Source organism: Magnolia sinica, chromosome 10 (assembly GCF_029962835.1).
Source record: "Magnolia sinica isolate HGM2019 chromosome 10, MsV1, whole genome shotgun sequence".
Taxonomy (NCBI): Eukaryota; Viridiplantae; Streptophyta; class Magnoliopsida; order Magnoliales; family Magnoliaceae; genus Magnolia; species Magnolia sinica.
This window is the reverse complement of record NC_080582.1, coordinates 60944545-60951004: the sequence shown is the minus strand read 5'-3', so window position 1 is coordinate 60951004 and position 6460 is coordinate 60944545. Positions and strand designations below refer to the sequence as shown.

Sequence of the window (6460 nt, the reverse complement as noted above, 5' to 3'; positions counted from 1 at the left end):
ATGTACACAAACCTATGTGGCGATTGTGGGTTTTCTTTAGTTTAAACATTTTCTATTTTACTATCCAGAAAACGTTTTTGCCCATGATTACTCTTATTATATGTGATCACAAAATCTGTCACTTGTGTAGAACATCCAAAAATCAGCAGGGTCCACCAACAGGTGTTGCCTATCTAAGTAAATAGGTCAACCTGATTTTTACAGCAGGTGATATTTGGTGGGGTCCATCTTTTCATAGGTGGGATGTTAGCAAACATGACAGGTTGGTGGGAAGGAGGGGACTGTGTGAATCATTTCTCCTATTCATTATGAAGGGAAAAAAAAATCATTCACTAAGTTAGGAATTGTGTATGGTATAGATCCAGGGACTTGCGCTTCTCATTTACGGTTTCTTAAATTTTGTAGCTTTAAATGTTCTAATCATGCATTTGCTTACACCATTGAAAAAAAGAATCATGTGTTTGCATACAAGGCGAGGGTGATTTATAGCTTGTGGACATGCTCTTGCTTCTTCTCATTTAGGCACACATACGCACATCCATCCATATATCCATATACATATGGATGGATATAGCAAATGAATGTAATTTGAGAGCGAGTGATATGTATCAATTTTCAAGAGGCAAAACTAGGTTTTTGAGATGATTTTATTTGTTTCTGTTTTTATGTTTACGTTTGTTGATTATTTTTCCATGAATTTGGTACCTCAATAAGTAAAAAAACAAACAGAAGCCATGACCTGATTAACTTTTCTGAATTTTGCAAATTTTAGAAAATATATGAGAAGGTTTTCGCTAGTTCTGATATTTTTCTCTTATCATTTGATTATTTAGTTATTGTCTTTTGAAAGACAGCTTTTTCTCTTGTTATTTGATTGGATAGTTCCATCTTTTTTCAAAGCATAAACTGTCAGATTGATTTTCTTTTATCCTTGCTGTAGGTATGATGGCCAACGAGCTCAGATTTTGTGCTCTTGCATCCCCCATGTGGGCTGGATGAATCACCATGGTAATAGAGATGGTGGAAAAAAAGGAAGTAGTAGTCTAGCCTGTTTTGAGCCTCAATTCTTATATGATCTTCATGCCTTGAGTTTGTGCTAGTGTGGCTCATGGTTCAGTTATCCAAACCACTAATATGATGGGTTTCGCTGTTGATGACCCACACACCAAAGTTCCTCAAGATTGAAATATTCCAACCCTTCAATACCCAGCCAAGAAGTACACATTTAAGAAAGAAAAAATAGTGATAGTTCGAACTCAATAGAAAACTGGCCAAATATCAATGACTAGGATCTGGCAATCTTGGCTTCTTTTTTTTTTTTTTTTTTGAGTGCATCACATCAACAATTTAAACCACTGAACCATGTAGTTTGGCATGCTCAAAACTTGTGGCAGTGACAGATGTTGATAAGCCTTCATACTTCTTTGTCATTTTACGTCTGCTTATTTATAACATGTGGGCTTTTCTCTAGATTGGTCATAACATGTTCTAGTAGAGGAACCTAGTTCAAATGATGCTGGTTCTTTAGTTCTCATTTTTGGTCCCTTAGTTATTGGACCTTATCATAAAAGCTACCTTCTCCTATGGTCCATCTGCTTTGTATTATTTCCTGTCAGAGGAGGAAATGGAGATCCTTCTACTAGAAACTGCAGATTTTACTGTAGATTTCACTGGCGCAAAGCTGCAAAATATATTTTAGTTACTTCCTAATGAATTGTTTCTATTTTCCCATTAGGAGATTTTTTTAAAACTATCTTGCAACTGATTGGTAGGAATGAACCTGGAATTTTAACTGCTAGAAAGGATTTAGACTACATTGGATGAGAAGAACTGTTGGAAGCCTTGAAGAGGGTAGGTGTTTTGTTTTGTTTTTTAACCACTTACATGGATAATTATAGTGTTTCACTAATTCATCTGTGTACACATGTTCTCAATCTACCCACTTGCAGCAAAAGGGTACGTTTGAAACCGGTCAAGAAGATAGTACTGAAATTCTGGAGGAGTTAAAGCTGAGGTTGGCATACAGGGAAGCAGCTGTGGCTGTTCTTGCATGCTACAATCCAAATCCTCACCGTCCTTTCACTGAGGTCAATGCTAGAATGATTTCTTCATCAGTCGATAATTTGTTTCAAGATCAGAGGCTTATCTGGAATTTGTTGCAGACTAATATTCGTTCCATTCGCAGCAAGCCAAATATGCGTTATGTTGAGACTACCGGAAGGTTTTTTTGAGAAAGTTAGATTATGTAGAATCTATAGTCCGTGCATGTGCCCGTAAGTCTTATATCTCTCTTTCCTTTAATTACTCTTTTTTTTTTTTTGTCCTTGTGCCAAATAGTTCACTGTTCAGGTGCATAAGCCAATCAAATTATCATTGGCTTATGGATCTAGTGCATGCATGTCACATGTGCAGTAATGACATGGGGCATGGTACCTCCCATGCCTCCAATGGCACTGGATCTAGTCCCTTTCTGGTTACTTGAGTGTGAATTTCACACAATTTTGCTTGGTGCACTCCATCTTGACTCAGGTGTTTATTGTCTCATTTGAATTTTCTGTTATCTGTAGAGTTTTTTAGCGGTACTGGGTCCGAATGGAAGTGGTAAAAGCAACGTCATAGATGCAATGCCCTTTGTATTTGGGAAACGAGCTAAGCAGGTAAGCTCCATTTATATATGGGAATCTAATCTGGGTCATAGATGCAATGCTCTTTATATTGATTTGTTGCAAAACTTTCGTAATTCCTTGTGACATTTTTAAATTTTAATGTTATCCATGTCATTGATATAAGAATGTGAACCTTTCATCCACGACTAAAGTTTTTCCTTTATATAGCAATATCACAACCCTTTGAACAATGACTCTTTTACATTTAGTCTCTATTTTTTTTTTCTTTTTGTTGATTGTCCTATTGATGATCGATTGCAAGTAATATATAGCCAATGGTCCTGCGTGCAATGGGAAGAAGTCCGCTGTTATTTTTTAATGGAGAAGAGCAGTAATATTGGTCTTCATTTTTTGAATTGGTAAAAGTTTCCTACATTTTGAGGTTTTAGGAGTTTAAACTAACACCCTTTTATTTTCTTTCGTATTGATTTTTGGGGATGGATTTGCCATTGCAGCTGGAGGTAACCAAAATTTACATCTTCATTTTTGGTTATACACCGGTTTGGGTATATGTTTTAGGTTATGAGATATATATATATATATATATATATATATATATATATATATATATATATATATATATATAAAATTCTTTAAGTGGAACTTTTGAGAGGGTGATAGGACCTGCCAAGGCTAGTGATGGATCTGGCAAGAAGGATGTGGTCGCAGTGTAGCCTGGCCCTAGCAACTAGGTGGAATTGAATAGACCCTTATGATTTATTATTATTTATTTATTATCATGTTCACATCACATGGTTATAGTAGATTTGAGTGTTATTTGCATGAGCTTATCATAATGTCATAATGTCTTTTGATTGTTTCTATGGTAAATGAATTTGCTAGATTGCTCATCAGGGTTCTTTTACTCAAGGAATGAGCTATATGCATTCCCAGGTAAAGATTTCATCTCAATATCACTTGCTTACTGAAAATATAAATCTTGAAATTTGATATTGTATATACTATTCAGTAGCATTTTTGTATGAATGCAAACCTTTTTTCTTCAACGGGCCTAAAGATTTGATTTTGTAGGAAGCCAAATCCTTGGAGAAAGATTCTATTTGTCACATTTGGGCATGGGAAATGTGATTCTGTTGAATCCAGAAAATTTGTTTGGATACTAGGAAAGAATTGAAAGGAATTCTATGGTGCAGGTACCTATTTATAAAAAAAAATTCAAAGTGAATGATTAGATTTTATGTTTTTCGGGTGATGTTAGAGTTGGCATAGTATTTCATAAGGAATGGTTAGATTTTATGTCTGATAAAGGGTTTCCTAAGAAAACTTGGAAGTGTACGTTGATATGCAGAGCTGGCTAGTTGTAGAATTGCTACTGAAATGCAAAAGAATTTACTGTTAAAACAGGGGACAATAGGAAAGCAACAAAAACTGCGATCCTCGCCAGCGTGACAACAATTATAGGGGTGGCCATCTTGGGTTCAAGCTTATACTACTGTAAATGGGGCAAGAAGAGCACAACGAGGTAAACTTTTACCTGAGAATCACAAAATCCTGGACATTCTTAGGCCTTATTTGGTAGACATTTAAAAATGATTTGATCTCATTTTAATTAACAATAATTATGTAAACTTCTACCTGAGGATTTAGTTATCCTTTAAAAAAAAAAAAAACAACCAAGGATATTTTTTGTAGCTTCAATGTAATCTTTCTTGTTTTTAACAAAATGATTAACGGATGACATTCTCTTCTATTCTATCAAGCTGTTCATGCATATGAATCTCCTTGTACACATTCTTCTTATAATCTCTTAACCTACCAATGTATCATCATTTTTTTAATTTCTCTCTGCTTTTCTTTTTCTTTTAGTTTATGTTTGGATGGATCTAGGTAGTTTGGGTTTAGATGGATGTGAATGTGAATACGATGAAATATGTTATATAACAGGTTTATACTAGGAAGAGCATGATGAAATATATACGAGGAATTTTTGGCAAAAGAGACTTTTACCTACGGAATATTTCGTAGGTAGAAGTTTAGGTAGAGATTTTGAAAATATTTTTACCTACGAACATGTTAGTAGGCAAAGGTTTTGTAAATATTGTTTGCTACGAAAATATTCGTAGGTACAGATTTTGAAAATATTTTTACCTACGAAAATGTTAGCAGGTAAAAGTTTTGTAAATATTTTTTACCTACGAAAATCTTTGTAGGTAAATGTTTTGCAAATATTTTTACCAATATTTTTACCTACGAATATGTTCATAGGTGAAAGTTTTGTAAATATTTTTAGCTACGAAAATACTCGTAGGTAAAAAGATTTGTCAATTATGAAAATTTTCGTAGGTAAAAGTGACTTTTCTTGCAGTGTTTTTAGCTACAAAAACGTTCGTAGGTAAAAGTCTTAACACTTTGTAGGTGAAAGTCTCAACAAAGTTTTTAATTTCATTGGTAAAAGTCTTACCATTGCCGACGATGACATTTTTTCGTCGGTAAAAGTTTTTAGCCACGGCTTTTTACCAACGAATTTACTGACGAAATATTTCGTAGGTAAAACTTTTTGCCTACGAAATAATATCATTTACCTACGAAATGTTTCGTAGGTAAAAGTGAAATTTCTTGTAGTGAAGCACTCAATGTGCACAAGGGGAGAAACTCCATCCCTCTATGACCACCACATAATGCAATCAACACACAGTGATGCATATGGGTCATAACGAAGTAAATATGCTACCTATAGAATATATTCCTCCTTCTCAAGGAGGGAAAAGGTCTAGATAGTTAGACACTATAAGGAGAAGTGAAGTCCTCTAGTGGGGGCCCAATACTTTGGGATGGCCCACAAGTTAAGAGATTCATAAATCCTCAACGAGGAACGATCCTAATAAGGTCCAAGTTGGGCCTTCAACCACCTACAAGAACCCTATGGGCCTACCTTAGGGCCAACAAGGAGGACATCCAACCTCAACTGGGTCTCAAAAGGTAACCCGCTATGTATATAAAGTATGGTCCAAGGCCAAAGCAATCCATGGTCTAGTGGTCCATACACTAAGCCCAATACTTAGGTATCATGATGGGCCCTTAAACAAGGTTTGGGCCCAACCCTAAAGGTCATGAGTCCACTCATTGTGGTGGCCCTAATGGGCAGCCCATTATTTCAAACATAAGGGTAATCCTTACATTTAAAACAAGTAAGTTGGGCCTCATATCTCGGGCAAAGCATGGATTTATTTTAAATGGGCAAGCAAAGGCCCAACTACTTGAGTATTTGGCCCATAAAACCCATCACAATAGTGTACTATTTAGAAGCCCAAGGGCTAGGGGTCTATTAAGAAATTTCTAAGTCAATGGACCTAAGAAACCCAACATGCAAATATGAATATTATTCCTATAAAATCTCAATTGAAGTGGGCCTTAAGTATGCACTAATTATGCCTAAAATCTAATTAAAAAATAGGGCAAGATATGTGTAATAATGTCCCCAAATTTGGTAGACCATGCTGCCCAAAAACATCCATTTATGGGCAGCAACCATGGGCCTATTAGTGAAATTCCAGCCCACCCACACTCTGGCATTGCTAGAAATTCAAAAATTAATTAAATTATATATTTATTTTAGTTCCTGGTGACCTATATATGTCACAGGGGGTTCCATCAGATGAAGGGAGTACATGGAACACATAAATCAAATGGGCCATGCTAGTAGGCTAGACGTCCAGCAGCAGCCCAATGGGTTGGGCGTCCCATGTGTAAGCAGCCTTATGGGCCTAGGTATTTGGCCCAAAAACTTATCCAATGGGCCACCAAAATGGAAAATTACAGAGGAAGGATGATCA

General features: G+C 35.8%; 1 long non-coding RNA gene across 1 annotated transcript; it reads left to right on the top strand.

Annotated features, from left to right (window-relative positions):
• The first annotated feature begins 937 nt into the window (after positions 1-937).
• Positions 938-2581, top strand: LOC131257501 (uncharacterized). Its single transcript, XR_009177461.1, has 4 exons — positions 938-1008; positions 1773-1851; positions 1950-2087; positions 2163-2581. It is a non-coding gene; the product is annotated as an uncharacterized LOC131257501 (long non-coding RNA).
• The last annotated feature ends 3879 nt before the right edge of the window (positions 2582-6460 follow it).